The sequence below is a fragment of the Anomaloglossus baeobatrachus genome, chromosome 1 (genome assembly GCF_048569485.1).
Source record: "Anomaloglossus baeobatrachus isolate aAnoBae1 chromosome 1, aAnoBae1.hap1, whole genome shotgun sequence".
NCBI classification, from domain to species: Eukaryota; Metazoa; Chordata; class Amphibia; order Anura; family Aromobatidae; genus Anomaloglossus; species Anomaloglossus baeobatrachus.
In genome coordinates this window covers 293,800,085-293,818,647 of record NC_134353.1, presented here as the reverse complement: position 1 = coordinate 293,818,647, position 18,563 = coordinate 293,800,085, and positions in this window count along the sequence as shown.

Genomic DNA, 18,563 nt, shown 5'->3' with positions numbered 1-18,563 from the left:
TATGCAGAAGGAAGGAGGTGGGCGTGATGTTTACATGTTTACGGGATGTTTCCCCCTCCGCTCCTATTGGCCGCCTGCCGAGTGACGTCGCAGTGACACCGTATGACCCGCCCCCTTAATAAGGAGGCAGGTCGCCGGCCAGAGCGAAGTCCCAGGACAGGTGAGTCCATGCGATAATGTTTGCTACGGCAGCTATCACAAGGATATCGCAGCTGCGACGGGGGCGGGGACTATCGCGCTCGGCATCGCAGCATCGGCTTGCGATGTCGCAGCGTGCAAAGTACCCCTTAGTCCCGGGTAAAGAGCCTATTCCTGTTATTTCTCCCCTTTTCTCTTTTTTTCTGCTGTAATTCTCTACAATTTTCTAAACGTTTACATTCAGACACATACATCCAGGTAAGTTTTACATTGTCTTTTTTCTTTTGCTCGCCTATCTTCTATTTTTTCCCTTTAAGGTATCTGTGGCTTATACACCATGCTCGTCCCTTTTATCCCCTTTTCCTTTTCCCTATTCGCTCCCTACTTTACATGTATTGTTCGTTATTGTACGTAATACGTAATATATTTGTTTTCAACCCTTGACATACTTTTTTCTAGTGTGTACACTATTGGATCTTCACTTTGTGTATATTGGAATTGGACATTATTACCTATGTTAATCTTCTTCTATTTTGTACATATTTGCATACCAGTTCCTATTGTTGAAGGTCGATATTGTGACCGAAACGTCTGATGATGACTGAACTGTTGGCTGTTTTTAATAATAAAAAAATCATCAATTTTGCATCATTTTGGAGTGCCTAGCCTGATTATACAGGTCTGGAGATTGGGCTGGCCATAACAGGGTTTTGATGTGATGGTCCTTCATCCACACATTGATTGACCTAGCTGTATGGCCTGGCGCATTGCCCTGCTGGAAAAACCAGTCCTCAGAGTTGGAGAATATTGCCTGAGCAGAAGGAATTAACTGTTTTTCCAGGATAACCTTGTATGCGGCTTGATTCATATGTGGCGCTCTGGCCTAGCCAGGTCGTCACAGATAACACACAAACACTCCATCCCCATCAGACAGGGACACCAGCCAAACACAAAACCCTTGTTGCCTCCCTCCAGTGTCTGATATCCACACCAGGTGGGGCGGAGCCAAGCGGTTGGCTCCACCCACCGAGGAGTTCACAGGCCTGGAGGCGGGAAAAGTGGAGTTTAGTCCAGGAGGTGGAAGTGAGAGGAGTAAACACTTGGGTGTCTGGGTTTGTGGCCCAGGCACTAACAGCAAGGTTGGCAGACGGTGGTGGCTGTCTGCATGAGTGGTGGAGCAACGCGGAACCGTAGGACCGGGGTCGGGCAACGGCCCGCCGGTACCGACCGGGGAGCGAAGTGAAGCCAGCACACACAGGCAGGGCCATCGGACCCCGACCAGGCTTGGAGCCGCCAACTATAGTCAGATCTGAATGTGACTGGAACCCCAGGGGTTTCACAACAAAAAAAGTCCCGATTGAAGGCAACCGCCCACACCGTGAGGGTATACAGCTACCACCTAAGGCTAGAGACCCAAGGGCCAGCGCCTGCGGGCAAACGGGCTCCTCCGGTACCCATACGCCGTGGAGCGGACTACCGTTGGGAATCCATAGTAGTCAGAAGGAGAACATCAAGGTGCAGGGAAAGACAGCCGCCATCACCTGTCTGGGGAGAGACAATGCAGCCAGATGCGGGACCCGTCCATCCAGCCATTTGGTTTACAGAGGACTTTGTACCTTTCTTGCTGAGTGAGTACACCCGTGCCATCCGGCACTGCGCCGCACTGTCCCTGCAACCCTGCACCTCACCGACCCTGCCTCCCCGTCACATCATCGGGCACCGGGACCACCGACCCCTACCCACGGAGGGGGGAAACAACATCCCAGCTGCTCCCTACCATTGCTCTCGGGATCCCCGTCACCAGCAGTGGTGGTGCCTATCTTCACCAAGACCCGTGGGTGGCGTCACGGACTAAATCCCCCAAACCAACCACCCCTTTCACTCACGGGCGAGGAGCGCCGCTCGAGTCCCCGGATCCGGCCCACCGCTCGAGCCATCGAGCAGCAGTCGCAGCAGCACCGGACCCGAGCGTTAGCGAGAGCGCAGCAGCGGCGGCGTCCTCCCCGCCCGCGACACATACGTCCTTTGCAAAGCTAATACACTGTGAGAGTGCTGATATTCAAGCTGCAGTGTCTCCTCCGGTCCACCGGAGGTATATCTGTGCAGACTTGGAGGAGGATTCTGTGAGGAGCAAGAGAGAGGAGGAGGAAAGGAGACAGGGGGACAGAGCAAGAGGGATCCTGAAGTATGGTGGCTGACTTTCCCTGCAGTGGTCTGAGATCCCTGGACTGCTGAAGACTGACTGCTGATTGCTGTGTGAATAGAGGCCACGCAGGTAAGTGCCAGTGTGCCACCCCCGTGGAAGTGTGAAGCCCCACAGGTGTTGTGTCGGTGCATTACCTTCAGGGGCTCCACATGGGATGGTCTGGTCACAGGTAGGGAACCTTCTCTTTAGGATTTTCGTGACGCCACTCTCGGTTTTGCGGTCAGGGTGACCGCCACTGCAAATTAAGGGGTGCCTGGGGCTGATGGCGTGTGCAGTCAGTTGTAGTGGCCTCCCGAGAGTGAGGCAAGCCCCAGAGCCGTGTGTAAGTGTGTGGAACCATAGGTCGCAGAATGACTCAGGCACAGTCCAAGCAGTCTTTCAGGGTTTTTACTCACAGTTGATGGCAGGTGAGTAACCCGGGCGTAGCTGGGATGAACCGGGATGGAATCAGGTATCCTTCCAGCTGGCTGATGAGGGTGACTACCAACTCGCCTTCCTAGCCCTGTGTGTTTTAGGGTGACCCCTACTTGAAGCCCTGCTGGGGTCGCCCAGGGAAGTTGCTGATGCCTCTCTCCCCTTCTTTTTTCCCGTTTGCTTGTAGCCTGGACCAGGTCACTCCGGCTGCTTGCCTCCTGTGAACTATGGGCCCTCTCTTTGCTACGTGGCTGCGGACTCTGGTGGTATGGCGTGGGTCTGAAGTGCCCCCACCGGCAGGTTTGGCAGGAGAAAATTGAATAAATCTCTGCACTGGGACCTGTTACCCTTGCGGGCCTTGTACCTCCCTGGCAGTCCCCTTACTCTGCCACCCCTTTGCTCTCTCTAGCCTAGGGTGGATTTCGGGTGGCACTACCAGGTGACCGATCTCCCTCGTCGGTAGTCACTGCGCGTACGTTGTCTGACTAGTGGCAGCTTCATGTCTCCTCTTTGCATCTGCTCTCCCTGAGCTCCACTTCAGACTCAGCTCCCTCCTTCCTACTCTGTCTGCCTACGCAACCTAGCAACCAGGCTCTCTACCACACCCCTTGAGTAAACATGGAGGCCACGCCCCCTCCTGGATTCCCCAGGAGTCCCTATCAAAGGTAGATGTGTGAGACCTGATTACTATGCACCTGTGTAGTCACACCTCGGTCAGCCTTCTGTATTACCTGTATTGTACTGCCCCCAGCATGGGTGCAGTACTCAATGGTGCCTGACCAGGTCAGGGGCGCCACAGAAGCAGCAGAGCTGCTCGGATCCGGGTTTGCTGTGGCTCGAGGGTCTCTGGACCCGAGGGTCGTGTGGCCACTCAAATGAAAGGGGATTTTTACAGTGGAGTTGATATATAGTTCGTGACACCAGCCGTGGTGTACGGTAATCTGGGGAGTACCGCCGCTGCCACTGGGAGTACCCAGGGTGATGAAGTGGGGCAGCAAGGTGTTGTTGCCCTCCACGGGTAAGGGGGATGCCCCGGGACTCGGTGAGGAGTGCCGTGGGGTGCAGGGGTCACTCTCGTACTCACTCAGTTCATAAGCAGACACTGAAAACCGGGTAAACCAAGTCTCTGGGTACCGCTGCCGCTGAGGGGAGCTCGTCCGGGTCCCGTCCCCAATAGTGTTGCCTGGTGATCCGTGACCTGCCTCCTGGCACTTAGTTTGACTTCAACTTGGTGGCCCGGTAGTATGGAACTAGCCGGGCCCCACTCCCTACTATGGCTAAGTATGGGAGCTTGCTCTCAGGGCTCACACTTGGGATTTTCTGGACCGTTTTGGATTGGAAAGTCATATCCCCCTCATTGCGCTGATGCCCCGATTCTGGAACGGGTGGGAACAGATCATAAAGGCTCCGTTCTCCTCAGGTGAATTGTCGGGTTGCCTGAAGCTACTCCCCGACCTAGAGTCTGTGTACCCCATCGTGCCTTCGGTCCCGGACCGGTGACAGTGCTAGGCTGCCAGCTGTCCTACTCGACAGGTCCAGACACCTTGCCACAATCCCCTGCGCCTGGGGTTCCGACTCCTCTAGGCCTAGACCACCGTCTGCAACCTAGACACTTCCTTCAGAAGCCACCGCTTCCGACTTCCTCTGAGCTCCTCACAGCTCAAGGGCTCCTTCACCACCCTCTCTCAACTCTCAGACTAACTACACTCCTCACCTCCCCTCCCTGACCCCTCCGATGGTTGACTCTCTTCGACTCAAGCCGTCCACTGGTGTGTCTGGAGGGTGTGGTGCAGGGTGTATCTAGGATTTGATTTGCTGTTGGAGGCAACACCATTTAGTTAGGGACCCAGAACCAAGAGGGAGGCAGAATACTGCACGGAAGGGCAGCTTGTGCAGTACCCTGTGACGGCCTGATAGACCAGGGGCGTCACACCAGCATTCATAGACTGTTGCCAATGAGGAAACTGTGATCAGAGCCGTTTCCCTGGTCACCTCGGCCTTTTCACCGGACTGCTGATTCTGCCCTGAGGAGATCCGTTCCTGAGACGATTCCTACTGGACTGCTGATACTGCCTTAAGGTGATTTCCACTGCTTAATGAACTTGCCTTGGAGCTGAAAGCTGCCTGGAGTTCCCCTTTGTACTGAAACTTCCCTGGATCCATCCATCGGTATTGTAAGTCCTGAGCTCAGGCCCAGCGCATTTTTTCTATTTTTGCAGGCAAAATGTGCACACACGTGTTAGTGACTTTGGTGCCAAAATGGTTAAGGTGTGCTGCAGTCACTTAAGGCCGCTTTATACACTGCGATATCGGTACCAATATTGCCAGCGTGCGTACCCGCCCCCATTGGTTGTGCGACATAGGCAAATCGCTGCCCGTGTTGCACAACATCGCCCGGACCCATCACACGGACTTACCATCCCTGCGATGTCGCTGTGACCGGCGAACCGCCTCCTTTCTAAGGGGGCGGTTCGTTCAGCGTCACAGCGACGTCACAGCAGCGTCACTGAACCGCCACCCAATAGAAGCGGTGGGGTGCAGATAAGCGGGACGTAACATCCCGCCCACCTCCTTCCTTCCGCATTGTGGCCGGGACTCAAGTAAGGTGAGGTTCCTCGTTCCTGCGGTGTCACACGGAGTGATGTGTGCTGCCGCAGGAACGAGGAACAACTTTGTTACTGCTGCAGTAACGATATTTGAGAATAGACCCCCATGTCACCGATGAGCGATTTTGCACGTTTTTGCGACGATGCAAAATCGCTCATAGGTGTCACACGCAACGGCATCGCTAAAGCGACTGGATGTTTGTCACAAATTCTGTGACCCCAACGAGATCACTTGAGCGATGTCGTAGCGTGTAAAGCCCGCTTTACGCAAAACTGAACTTGAACTACTGTTATACTACTGCTAACAAGTGTTTAACTTGGGTAATTTACTATTGTGCACATGTATGAGGGGAGGGGGGGGATAGATCTATAAATAAAATTGTTAATAGGTGTGATAGTCCAGAGATAGGTCCTAATTGCACTCAGTAATTTACACTTCATATTAGTTTATAAGTGCTGTTCTAGCATTGTTTTTGGTTTTCCTGTTCGATAAATTGTGTTCCGGTAGTTCCTGAGATATTAGAAGGGGTTCCCGGACCAGCACACTGATCCTGGCTTTCTGAGCCGGGTGTATGTACATTTATTTGCATTTCCCAGTTTCCAAATCCGTTTATAAAGCAAAAGAGTTTGCACTCAGCCCTAGTCTGGTCTCGTTCCTCGTTCATGACCCACTGTATCCTGGAAGCAACTTCTCAGTTCCACAACACCATGCAGACATACGCACTGGAAAAATTTAGGATGAACATTTTTTACTGCAATATGGATGGGTGACTCTAATGCCTGCTTTACACGCTTCAATAAATCTTTCAATCCGTCGTCGGGGTCAAGTTGTAAGTGACGCACATCCTGCATCGTTCGTGACGTATTTGCGTGTGACACCTACGTGCAATCAAGATTGAACGAAATACGGTGATCGCATACACGTCGTTTATTCCTCATACATTGGATGTTTTGTTGTATGAACCTAGTCAATTGTAACGTGTGACTTCCCTCATACGATTTTGATGTCTGATGCTATGTGCGCAGGTGTGCGCTCTGCACCGCAGCCTAAAAAAGGTCTGCTTCAGAGCGTAGCTGAAAAGCTGCGTTCTGAAGCACCTCACAATGTCTGTCATTCACTAATCTCTGTCAGTCCGTCACTATCTCTGTCCCTCTCTCTCTGTCCATGTCAGTCTATCCCTCTTATCCGCTCTCTCATACTCACCGATCTCCGATCCCCGGCCCGACTCTGCACGGCATTCACACTGCTCCGGCGGCTTTTACTGTTTTGAAAAAGCCAGCCGCCCATTAAACAATCTCGTATTCCCTGCTTTCCCCGCCCACCGGCGCCTATGATTGGTTACAGTGAGACACGCCCCTACGCTGAGTGACAGGTGTCACACTGCACCCAATCACAGCAGCCGGTGGGCGTGTCTATACTGTGCAGTGAAATAAATAATTAAATAATTAAAAAAACGGCGTGCGGTCCCCCCCAATTTTAAAACCAGCCAGATAAAGCCATACGGCTGAAGGCTGGTATTCTCAGGATGGGGAGCTCCACGTTATGGGGAGCCCCCCAGCCTAACAATATCAGCCAACAGCCGCCCAGAATTGCCGCATACATTAGATGCGACAGTTCTGGGACTGTACCCGGCTCTTCCCGATTTGCCCTGGTGCGTTGGCAAATCGGGGTAATAAGGAGTTATTGGCAGCCCATAGCTGGCAATAAGTCCTAGATTAATCATGTCAGGCATCTATGAGACACCTTCCATGATTAATCTGTAAATTACAGTAAATAAACACACACACGCCCGAAAAAATCCTTTATTAGAAATAAAAAACGCAAACATATACCCTGGTTAACCACTTTAATCAGCCCCAAAAAGCCCTCCATGTCCGGCGTACTCCAGGATGGTCCAGCGTCGCATCCAGCGCTGCTGCATGGAGGTGACCGGAGCTGCAGCAGACACAGCCGCTCCGGTCACCTCCACACAGCAAATGAAGACAGCCGCGCGATCAGCTGAGCTGTCACTGAGGTTACCCGCTGTCACTGGATCCAGCGGTGGATGCAGCGGTGGCCGCGGGTAACCTCAGTGACAGCTCAGCTGATCGCGCTACTCACCTCAGTTTCTGCGTGGAGGTGAGAGGAGCAGCGGTGAGTAGCGCGATCAGCTGAGCTGTCACTGAGGTTACCCGCGGCCACCGCTGCATCCACCGCTGGATCCAGTGACAGCGGGTAACCTCAGTGACAGCTCAGCTGATCGCGCGGCTGTCTTCATTTGCTGTGTGGAGGTGATCGGAGCGGCTGTGTCTGCTGCAGCTCCGGTCACCTCCATGCAGCAGCGCTGGATGCGACGCTGGACCATCCTGGATTACGCCGGACATGGAGGGCTTTTTGGGGCTGATTAAAGTGGTTAACCAGGGTATATGTTTGTGTTTTTTATTTATAATAAAGGATTGTTCGGGTGTGTGTGTTTATTTGCTGTAATTTACAGATTAATCATGGAAGGTATCTCGGGGAGACGCCTGACATGATTAATCTAGGACTTATTGGCAGCTATGGGCTGCCAATAACTCCTTATTACCCCGATTTGCCAACGCACCAGGGCAAATCGGGAAGAGCCGGGTACAGTCCCAGAACTGTCGCATCTAATGTATGCGGCAATTCTGGGCGGCTGCTGACTGATATTGTTAGGCTGGGGGGCTCCCCATAACGTGGAGCTCCCCATCCTGAGAATACCAGCCTTCAGCCGTATGGCTTTATCTGGCTGGTTTTAAAATTGGGGGGGACCGCACGCCGTTTGTTTTAATTATTTAATTATTTATTTCACTGCACAGTATAGACACGCCAACCGGCTGCTGTGATTGGGTGCAGTGTGACACCTGTCACTCAGCGTGGGGGGCGTGTCTCACTGTAACCAATCATAGGCGCCGGTGGGCGGGGAAAGCAGGGAATACGAGATTGTTTAATGGGCGGCTGGCTTTTTCAAAACAGTAAAAGCCGCCGGAGCAGTGTGAATGCCGTGCAGCGCCGGGGATCGGGGATCGGTGAGTATGAGAGAGGGCTGCTCAATTCAGTCACTCAGGAGTTTAGCGGTCACCGGTGAGTCCTTCACTGGTGACCGCTAATCAGGACGCGACACAGACAGAGCCGCAGCATGACAATGAAGTCGGGTGAGGTTCACCCGAGTTCATTCTGACAGTGCGGCTCTGTCTGTGTCTGCTGTCATCTGCCATTCAGCTCTGCTACATGGCTGTCTGTGTCTGCTGTCAGCGGCCATGTAGCAGAGCTGAATGGCAGATGACATAGTAAAAACGCATCCCTACACATTACACACGCTTGGCAAGTCAATAAAAAAAAAAAAAAAGGGTGCCCAATGCATACGTCACAGAACACATGATCTAAAGGATCGGACACAAAATTGATCAATTTAACATAGACTACTAACGCTCGTGTGACAGCAAATGAACGACCTACATGCAATCTCATTCAATCGCATATGCGACCTGGGCGTGTCACATCGCATACGAGATCGCACACCTAATTTTAAGGTGTAAAGCTGGCTTAAGTCTAATAAATGGTAAGTAACTTATAGTAAGCACCTGGATAATTATTTATCTATTTTAAAGCACTATGGCACATTACCCTATCAAATATTGAACTGTGAATTTGGCAATATAATATTTGCGATTATTCAGTTATTTGGCACTATGCACATTGTTCACTATGTCCTTTTTTATTATAAAATATTCTATGTATTTATAAATTGTATGGAATAAATTGATTGATGATGGGTGCTATTGTAAGGGGTGGGTAGACCCCTCACCAGATAGTCTAGTTAACCCGGAAACGTTATTAATAAAAATGTTTTATATTGTATTCATGTATGCTGTTGTCAGGGTACCCTATAGTGGCCGGGTGGGACGGCTGTCACCACATTAGGGAGGAGGAGCCGGCAGGGTAGGAGGGAGGAAAGTGTGTAACACAGGCAGTGAAGTCTGGGACAGAGAAGAAAAAGGAACAGCCAGGGGCAGAGTGTGGCAGCTGAAGTACAGGGGAGCCGGAGAAGACAGGAGCTGGCGGAACCTCGTAGGGTGAAGCAGTCCGGTGTGGGTCCGGGCTGTGGGTAGCCAGAAGTGGGAGCCGGGCGAAGTGAAGTAGTCAGGCACGTCGCCCACTTGAGGGAACGCTATAGTAGACCCCCCCTCAGCTGAAGGAAGCGCCATAGCATTGTGCTGTATTACTGCCAAGTGTGAAGAGCTGCAGAGAATAAAAGATGTTTGTTGTTTGCATTGACCCACGCCTGAAGAGTATTTGTGCGCCGGACAACACCTGCACCACCACACTCTACCCCACAAAGGCACCTCCTGTCCCCCCAGTGACGGCGACGCCAGGGGTAAGCCTGTATGTAAGGGCCACGACTACAAGGCCGGAGGCACCCCTGGCACCCCGTTACACTATAAAGCCAAGAGGGGCATAGATGCTGTTTAAAACAGATAAGCCACTCCATTTTGTGCAAGGTTTATCGTAGGCTGATACCTGGAATGTGAACGTGTCCTGTTTAATGTCCCACATCATACCAAGGCTGCGTTGCATGGGAGGAAGATCACAACCCAGATCGAGGGCGTTTAAGCCCGTTGCATGGTCTTCAGATTGAAGGGCCTTCAATACCTCCTAGCTGTTTGAGATGATCTTATGAAGTCTGAGGTTGATTCAGACATAATTTCTTGTGTTCTAGAAAGCAGATCAATTGCCTCTAGACTTGTGGGCAAAGACTTGAGCCCATTGTCTACGTAGAAGTTCTTCTCCACAAAATGACGAGCATCTGTACTCTCTCTCACCTTCCTGGGCTGTCCATCACCATATATAGATTGCCAGAGCAGGTGAGGGGCTGTTGCTAAAGACATGTACCTTTATCCAGTAATCTATGATTTCGTCGTAGGATGTCATTTGAGCTGTAAGAACCTGAGGTAATTTCTACTGACTTCTCTCATGATAAAAAAGAAACATTTGCTGGATGTCGGCAATTACTGCAACAGGTTCTTGTCTGAAGCGAATTAACACTTCTATAAGGCTGTTATTTTCGTAAGGCCCAGTAATTAGGAAGTTATTGAGAGAGATGCCTTCATACTGAAAACTGGAGTCAAACACCACTATGATTTGGTTAGGTTTGTGAGGGTAATGAATGTCACACAATGGAAGGTACCAGCATTCTTCTTCCATCAGTGGGGGTGCATGTTCTGCATGATCACCATCAAAGTAGTTCTGCATGAAGTAAAAAAAATGTTTTTACATCTGTGGTTTCCTCTTTAGGGTGCGTTTTAAAGACGAAAACTTTGCAGTTGCTTGCTGCAGATTGTTTGGCAACCTTGTTCATGGAGAACAAAGAGGTAAAGGTGTTACCCAGCTGTTGGAATCATCTTGAGCAAATTCCTTTTCCATAATCCTTATGAATTCCTTATCCTCTCTTGCAGGTTCCAACTTCTTGTCTTTATTTGCTGAATTGAACACCATTGACCCAAGGCTGTCGTCACAGAGCAGGTTCATGTTGTCGAGGAACTCTTGTCACCAGTTACTGTCACTCAGCTTTTCCATCACCTTGTAATGATTTGGGCATGGCTGAAAATAAGTGCTGTGACCATTTGACAAGATATGCTGTTTTTGCCGATGATCACCTAGCCTAGATCAAAGCATTGGGCAAATGGCGCATCATATTGTCTGTTGATTTGCTGACGTACCTTGTGCAGCCAGAGAATGTCTCTGCCAAGCAGAATCAGGGTGTCTGCATAGTTGTCAAGGGCTGATATCTTGTTGGTTATAGTCCTCAGATGAGGATGATGAAGAGTGGCCTATGGCATTGGGATCTCTTCCATACTGGATTTTATCAGGTTGCACTTGACAAATGTAGGTAAAGATATCTCCTCTCAACAAGGTTTTCAAGAGACGTTACTATAAGACCACTGACTCTTCTCCCAGAGACCTCTGTAACACCACTACAGGTGCCCAAGGTGTAAGGATAAGCATTTCCCTTTAGGTTGAACATATGTTCAGGCCTTTCAAGTGATCAGTTGCTATAATTGTAACGCCCAGAGATATGAGGTACTCGGTTCCGGGCAGTATACGTCTTGGGAATGTCTCTGGGGTAGCCGTTGCCAGGTTCCGTGCCCTGGGCCCTTTTTGTAATGGGGTGTATTTACAGGGAATTTAGGTTAGTGTTCATACGTGATGCCACTTGCGGTGTTGTGGCTATATATGTGAAGCCGCCGCTGCAGAATGTCACTACTGGGGCAGGTGGTAATTGCAGCCTGGATGGTAGGCCTTCTGCAAGCAGGGCCGGACCCCAGAGGATGGGTGTTTTGAAGGTAGTCCACACAGAGGTATAGTGCAACTGGTTTTTACTCACTGCTGGTTGGTGGTAAGAGGTTACCAGAGGCCGGCTGGTTTCACCTTCAGGTCCCCTTCGTCCTAGTGCCAGTGTAGTAATCTGGTACCTTCTTCCCCTGCACCTGTCTCTGGTAAATGGGTCTCCGTGCATAGAGCAACTGGGGTTCCCTGTCCGGTGGTTTATCCACTTCTATCCGCCTGACGGTAGCGTGAACCCTGTGGGGATGGAGTCTCTGGTCCTGTCCCCAGTTCTCCCTTTCCTACTGAGTCTTCGGATTTTTAGGGTCAGCGAGGTCCTTGATGGTCCCCTCTCTGTGCAGCTGTTAACAGGTCGGCTTGAAGCTCTTTCTTGTCCTACGGTCCTGTACCCCGTCGGTGCATAATTCTGGGAATTCTCTACCGTACTCCACCAGCAGCAACTACTCTCCTGGGTACCAGGTCACTGTCAACCCGAGTCAGGACGTCACTTTGCTTCCACATTCACTCCTCGCCTGTCTGACACTTGTCTGACTACTCTCCACAGTCTGCCCCTCCCACTTGGTCAACTAGTGGATTGGTTTGGCTCCACCTCTAGGCGGTCATCCATTGGTCCGACCTTAGCTAAGTACCATTGTATGGGGGATTGTTGAGGAAAAACTGGGATTACCTGGGTTTTTGGTGTTACCGGCACTGGTCTCCCGGGCTCCTAGGGGGTAGACCCTGCAACATTGTGGGGATGCAGAACCTTGTAGCACCCTGATGGGTTCAGGAGCGCTACAAAAAAATCATCCAGGATGACATACAAGCTTACAGTTTTCTCTGGGAGACCCTTGGGCTCTGCATTCACCAGACATATCTTTGAACAGGACTTGTCCCAAAGACTTTCTCTACAGACTTCTGTGCATGAAGAAGACATTGTGGTACAACTTGCTGCTTGATCTGCATCGTCCCTGCCATGGCTTGTGGTGGGAGAAGGCGTAAATGCAGGGTTAGATTGGGATGAATGGAGCGCTTGTATGTTGTCCTTGCTGTCACACTCCAAACAATTGCATTTTTACAGTCTTAAGCAAAGCGTTCAGTAGAAACACAACATCTGTAACATAAGCCACACTTCTTTAGAAACTCCTTGAGTTCTTGGAGCAGTTTCCTTCTGAACCCAATGCACTTTGTCAGGGGATGTGGCTTCTTATGAATAGGACCCAAACTGGTAGAGTTTTTGATCTTTCACCTTTGTTGCTCTTGTCCAGAGCTAATGTAGGTGTGGGGAGAATAGCAGTCTTTTTACTGACACTGGACCGGTTTTTGTTGTTCGAACGCGGACTCTCATATTTAGGAGGAGATGAATCTGGGCTGCTGAGCTCTTCTTAGGAAAAGATTGAGTAAGCCTTAAGCCACACGGCATGAAAATTGGAGCGAGTGGAATGCAATGTTTTATCGCATTTCACTTGGACCAATATTAGTCTGTGTGTCAGCATCCTGCAATTGTAATGCGAGTCTTGTTTCTCTCGCACCCATTCAAGTCTATGGGGCGAGAGAAAAATCGCACTGCACTCGTAGTACACCGGTGTACCGCGAGTGCAGGGCGAGAATGGCAATAGCCAGCTACGGAGGAGAGAGGGAGATAAATCCCTCCCTCCCCTCCGCACCGCCTGCCCACCCCTCCGCAGAGCCAGCCCGTCACCACTCAGAGCCGCCTGCCGCAGCTGAGGTCTGATCGTATGATCGGACCTCAGTCGAAGTGACACTCGCATGACACTCGGCTCCTGCTGTGCTGCCAGTGTGAGCCGAGTGTCATGCGAGGATCGCAGTAGACCCCCGTGTGGCCCCGGCCTACGTCTTATACTCTGCATTATTTTTGATAAACTTACAGAAGTAGGAGAAAGAAGGAAAGAGACGATGTTCTCTTTTGTATCTTGACCTGAGTGTGGTCCACTTTTATTAGATATTATATGGCAGCTTAAAAACTATTGGGTTCACCCCACGAGCAGTGTCCAGGTAGCTGAGGCCAGGTAGGTGCTTTTCTGCCTTGGCCAGCTGGAGCTCTAGCAGTAAGTCACTGAGCTCTTGGAATTTTGAACTGTCCCTACTGTATATTTTTGGAAAATCTTGTAGTCACTCGAACAGTGCATTTTCTAAGGACTGGCAAAGCTATGTTCTAGTCTCTCCCATGCAGCCATGAGACTAGCCATTGCACTACTGTAGATTGTGGTCCTAGTCATCTGATCAGGAGGTCAAGCTCTTCAGCAGCAGTAATGCCAAAGTCACTAATTACGATTCTAAAGGCACATATTCAACCTATCTACTTCTCAGGTTGATTATTGAACCTTTTGAGGCCGGTATTAGTAAGTTTCTGGCAAACTATGTACCTTGCAAAGTCAGACATATCAATTTTCTCTAATTTTGGAAGAACAATTGCTGAGTAATGCGATTCCTATGGTCTGTAGCATTTTGACCTAGAAACATGGGAAAGTATGGGGCAGACACACAACATTTATGTGGTTCACACGGACACATAGTCCTTGTGAATACCCGGTAACAAAACAGATGCCACACTTACTGACATGTGGCCTAATTGTGATTTTGCTATTTTATTGTTATGTTTTTCGGATTTTTTGTTTGTTGCACTTTTTTTGCTGCAATTGGGACAAGAAATCCAGTTTGATGTGATTGTTTTAAAATGGCAGTGAAAACTTTCCAGTGGCAAAAAAAATGCACAGCAGCTGCAACATGTGAATGCAAAGTTCACACAGTGCATTTTTTGTGGCGTTTTTGGGCGTTTTTCGGGTGCGTTTTTGCTCAGAAAACTGCATGAATTTGCTTCCCCAGCAAAGTCTATGAGTTTTCATTTTTGCTGTCTGCACACAGCGGTTTTTTTAGCTGCGTTTTTGTGGTGCCCACAGAAACGCAGCATGTCAATGATTTTTGCGCTTTTCACTGCGTTTTCCACCCATTGAGTTCAATGAGATGTTCAAAAACGCAATGAAAACAGCAAATTGCAAATATAGCTGCGTTTGAGTGCGTTTTTATTACTAAAAACGCAGCTATAAACGCAAGGAGTGGGTAGTAAAGTGACATGTACAGGAAGAGGATTACTTCTGTCAGTAAATACAGAAGCATGAATCCTCCCGGTACCGTCACCGCTGCTTCCATTTCCCGCCCGGTGCCATGTCCACTCCCGTACAGGAGGTGGAAGCGGCTGCTAAATCAAAAGTGAACAGTAGAAAAATGTCATACTCACCTGTCTGCAGACTCCCGGTGCCATGTCCGCTCCCAGCTCCTCTCCTGGTCCCGCCACCCCCGCTCCGGCTGTGTGCCGGCTCCCAGGCACGCCCGATAGCTGCATGACCTGGCTGTGAGGACCTGGCGGTGATCACCTGATGCAGTTACCTGATGCATCAGCTGATCATAAGTCTCGCGGTGACGCCGGATTTTACCGCCAAGTGACTGATTCCCCAGTGCTTGCAGTCAGTTCATGACAGCTGCAGACAGGCTGGGGTGATCTCCGGAGTTCAGGTGAGAGCACAGGAGATTAGCCCGGGATGTCTGCAGCTGTTATGAACTGAATCGCAAGTGCCAGGGAATCAGTCACTCGGTGCTCGCTGTAAAGTCCAGGCTGCACTCTGGAGAGAACTCCGGCGTGCAGTGCAGGTACCTGAATCCAGGCCTGGCATTACTGGAGATTTCTCAGGTAGCCAGTCCAACGCTGCACAGAAGTGTTTTTTTTTTGTTTTATTTTTTTGCACTGATGCATCAGCTGATTGTATAAAAGCCGTTTATACAATCAGCTGCTGTCTCATGTGATTCAGGCCTTGAACCTGACACATCATCTGATCGCTTTGCCTTTCAGCAAACCGATCAGATGATATTGGATCCGGATTGGACGGCGCGGGACCCTTGACCCAGGATTACTGCAAAGGGGGGTTCTTTATTCTTTATTTCAATAAAGATGGAGTCACTAATTGTGTTGTGTTTTATTTCTAATAAAAATATTTTTGTGTGTTGTGTTTTTTTTTTTATCTTTACTAGAAATTCATGGTGGCCATGTCTAGTATTGGCGTGACACCATGAATTTTGGGCTTAAGGCCAGCTGATATTACACAGCTAGCCCTAACCCCATTATTACCCAGCGAGCCACCCGGCATCAGGGCAGCTGGAAGAGTTGGATACAGCACCAGAAGATGGTGCTTCTATGAAAGCGCCATTTTCTGGGGTGGCTGCGGACTGCAATTCGCAGCAGGGGTGCCCAGAAAGCTTGGGCACCCTGCATTGCGGATTCCAATCCCCAGCTGCCTAGTTGTACCTGGCTGGACACAAAAATTAGGCGAAGCCCACGTCATTTTTTTTTTTTTTATTATTTCATGAAATTCATGAAATAATTAAAAAAAAAAGGGCTTCCCTATATTTTTGGTTCCCAGCCAGGTACAAATAGGCAGCTGGGGGTTGGGGGCAGCCCATACCTGCCTGCTGTACCCGGCTAGCATACAAAAATATGGCGAAGCCCACGCCATTTTTTTTGTTTGGGGGGCAAAGAAATCCTGCATACAGTCCTGGAAGGAGGATGCTGAGCCTTGTAGTTGACAGCTGCTGTCTGCTCTCCTGCATCCACTAGTGGATGGAGTATGCTGAGCCTTGTAAGTCTGCTCCCCCTGACTCTCCCTCCAGCATACAGTCGTGGATGTAGCATGCTGAGCCTTGTAATTCTGCAGCTGTCTGCTCTCCTGCATACACTAGTGGAGAATGAAGAACATATGGAAGAAGGAAATGACATCAGACCTTTTTTTTATTTTCAACAATCTTTAATGGCAATGTTCACTGATAGAAAAACGCAGTGAGTAAAAACGCAGCAAAACGCAGCCAAAAACGCACCAAAACGCGGTAAAAATGCATGCGTTTTCTTCATGCGTTTTTTAAAGACGCTGCGTTTCTGTGCATTTTTAGCGCTAAAAAACGCACAAAAACGCAGTGTGTGCACATAGCCTAAAGGGAATCTGTCACCACTTTGACCTTTTTAAACTGTTAATATGGCCATACAGGTTATAGAATGCTGAAAAATGTCATACCTGTATGTCTCATATCAGATGCCTTGTTGTGGAAATATTATCCTTTATGACTTTGTGTAAATGAGCTCTTCCAGGCTATGGGGGGATGGTGCCTGAAAGATAACTCCGCCTCCAGAGATTATTATAAATAAATGGGGCGCCAAGGACACCAAATGCGGAAGGAAGGAAGGTGGGCGGGATGTTACGTCCTGCTCATCTCCGCCCCTCCGCTTCTATTGGACGCTTGCCGTGTGACATTGCTGTGACGCCGCATGAACCGCCCCCCTTAGAAAGGAGGCGGTTTGCCTGCCAGAGCTACGTCGCAGAGCAGTTATGTGTGTGTGTGACGCTGCCGTAGCGATAATGTTCGCTACGACAGCGATCACACAATATCGCACGTACGACGGGGGCGGGTGCTATCACGCTCGACATCGCTAGCCAATGCTAGCGATGTCACAGCGTGTAAACCCCGCCTTTAGAGATTCAAGGGACTTGACAGTTGTCATGGTCAAGAATCGGACAGCATTAACACCAGTGGAGGAAAAAAGGCACAGGCACTTGGTAGCTTGCGGATTAGTTCAAAAATAGCAGGCCGAAAGAGAGTACCCCAAAGTACAAAAACATCTGAATCATAGGATTGAGGCCATGTCTGTCATAATGGTGTGAAGGAATATAAACTGTTCAAGTTATGGTTGCCAAAAGAAGTCATGTGGCAATTATTTCACTACTGCTCTATGACAGCGACCAGCTGCGGAGTGATGGACACCTCCCTGAAGAGAACAGTAAGTGTCATACACCCCGCTTAAAGTGATCTACACACTTGGACTCTTTCTAGCGTAAGAGTGCAGCGCCACCACGGACCGGTGATATCTATTGTAAATTTTACAATACAATATCACCCTCCCAAAGGGCAACCTGCCCCCTATAATTAATATACAGCAGTCCCACAGGGCCCAGCCTGCCCCCTCATCCTTCACATATATTAGCCTCCCACAGGGTCCAGCCTGCTCCCTCATCCTTAACGTATATCATACTCCCAAGGCCTATTTTGCTTACAGTCAGAAAAGTTGGGATCACTGGAAGAGGAACTTATAGCCACTGGGCCCAAGATGACGATGTGGTACTTCCTGAGGTGAGGTGTGAAGGTACCCTCCCTGCTGTCACTCAAGAAGCTGATGATTTTATAAACTTTACTTTCTTGGATTTCAAAACCTATATGTGCCGCCCCCATGCCAGCAGTCAGGGCTGCTCAGATCCGGATCCGCAATGTGGCTCGAGGGATTCTCCGGACCCGGGTGTCGCGTGGACACTTCGAATAAAAGGGGACGTATATATACGGGGATTATTGTAATCACTTGGTGACGCCACCCACGGTGTGTGGTGAGATGTAGCTGTTGGGGAGCACCCGGGGGCAATGGGATAGCAGCTGGATATTAACCCCTCCGTGGGTAGGGATGGATGCCCTGGGGCCCAGTGTCTCTGTGCTGAGGATGGTGATTGCAGGGGCCGGCGCACCTGGTCAGACCGGGGAATGTCAGTGTACTCACAGTCAATGAATCACACGAGTCCAATGGTAAACCAAGGTGCTGGTGGCCGGCCGCCGCGGCCGGGTGTATTCTGGTCCCTCACCCAGGGTGATGGTCTGTGTCACTTTCCTCTGCACTGCTCTTAGTTTCCCTTGGACTTCTCGGTATAGAACACGGGAGTCCACTTCCAGAAGTATAGGTGGGAGCCTTGCCCACAGACGCTGACCCGTGGGATCTAAAGGGGCCCTGGCGGATGCCCTATCCCTCTCGTTGGGCTGCTGGGCTGCTTTT